The sequence below is a fragment of the Triticum dicoccoides genome, chromosome 7B (genome assembly GCF_002162155.2).
Source record: "Triticum dicoccoides isolate Atlit2015 ecotype Zavitan chromosome 7B, WEW_v2.0, whole genome shotgun sequence".
Lineage (NCBI taxonomy): Eukaryota > Viridiplantae > Streptophyta > Magnoliopsida > Poales > Poaceae > Triticum > Triticum dicoccoides.
Window position 1 is genome coordinate 42,849,455 of NC_041393.1, and position 1,924 is coordinate 42,851,378.

Here is a 1,924-nt window from a genome sequence, read left to right on the forward strand (position 1 = left end):
GCGCGACGGGGGACGAGGCGTGGAAGCCGGCAGGGGCGACGGGGGATGGGGCAGGGGTCGGCGGCGCCGGGGGCTGAGAGGAAGCGGCCGGAGCAGGGGCCGGCGGCACCGGGGGTTGAGAGGAAAGTGCGGGGGTCAGTGGGCTAGGTTGGGGCCGGCGGACGAGGTGGTGTCGGGGCGCCGGCTTGCTGTGGATCGAGAGCAGAGAGAAGGGAGAGAGATCGTGGTGAGGGTGGGTGCAGGAGGATAAGGGAGAGAGAGATCGTGGTGGGTGGGTGCGGGAGGATAAGGGAGAGAGAGAGTGGTGGGGGCGCGTGGGGCGTGGGGTGAGGCGCTGTAGGGAGCCGGGGATGAGTGGAGTGGATCACGCCATGTCATCAATCCATGTGATCAATCCGCGTCTTGTGTTTCTTCTTTGTCGTGTGAAAAAAAACACAGACGGAAAAGGGCCCAGTTTGCCGTCTGCTAATAAAAATGCAGACGACAAAGATTCTTTGCCGTCTGTGAAAACAAAAACCGATGGCAAAGATTCTTTGCCGTGTGTGATTTGTTTCGCAGATGGCAAAGTGCTCTCTTTGCCGTCTGTGTTTTTTCTCGCAGACGGCAAAGTATATTTTGCCATCAGTTTTTCTTTGCCGTCTGGTGATGACAGCAAATCTTTCTTTGCCGTCTTGCCCGACGAAATGCTGACGGCAAAGACATCCCCTGACGACAAATTAGCTGTTTCCCGTAGTGATGTTATTGATGTGTACCTTACTAATGCTCGTAGTAGCGCCTGGGTATTTGATATTGGTTCTGTTGCTCATATTTGCAACTCAAAACAGGGGCTACAGATTAAATGAAGATTGGCTAAGGACGAGGTGATGATGTGCGTCAGAAATGGTTCCAAGGTCGATGTGATCGCCGTCGGCATGCTACCTCTACATCTACCTTCGGGATTGGTTTTAGACCTGAATAATTGTTATTTGGTGCCAGCGTTGAGCATGAACATTATATCTGGATCTTGTTTGATGCGAGACGGTTATTCATTTAAATCAGAGAATAATGGTTGTTCTATTTATACGAGTAATATCTTTTATGGTCATGCACCCTTGTTGAGTGGTCTATTTTTATTGAATCTCAATTGTGGAGATACACATGTTTATAATATTGAAGCCAAAAGATGCAAAGTTGATAATGATAGTGCAACTTATTTGTGGCACTGCCGTTTAGGTCATATTGGTGTAAAGCACATGAAAAAACTCCATGCTGATGGGCTTTTGGAATCACTTGATTATGAATCAATTGGTGCTTGCGAACCATGCCTCATGGGCAAGATGACTAAAACTCCGTTCTCCGGAACAATGGAACGAGCTACTGACTTATTGGAAATAATACATACCGATGTATGCGGTCCAATGAGTGTTGAGGCTCGTGGCGGGTATCATTATTTTCTTACCGTCACAGATGATTTGAGCAGATACGGGTATATCTACTTAATGATGCATAAGTCTGAAAAATTTGAAAAGTTTAAAAAAAATTCAAAGTGAAGTGGAAAATCATCGTAACAAGAAAATAAAGTTTCTACGATCTGATCATGGAGGAGAATATTTGAGTTACAAGTTTGGTCTTCATTTGAAACAATGTGGAATAGTTTTGCAACTCACGCCACCTGGAACACCACAATGTAATGGTGTGTCCGAATGTCGTAACCGTACTTTATTGGATATGGTGCGATCTATGATGTCTCTTACTGATTTACCGCTATCATTTTGGGGTTATGCTTTAGAGACGGCTGCATTCACTTTAAATAGGGCACCATCAAAATCCATTGAGACGATGCCTTATGATCTGTGGTTTGGCAAGAAACCAAAGTTGTCGTTTCTTAAAGTTTGGGGCTATGATGCTTATGTGAAAAAGCTTCAACCTGATAAGCTCGAACCCA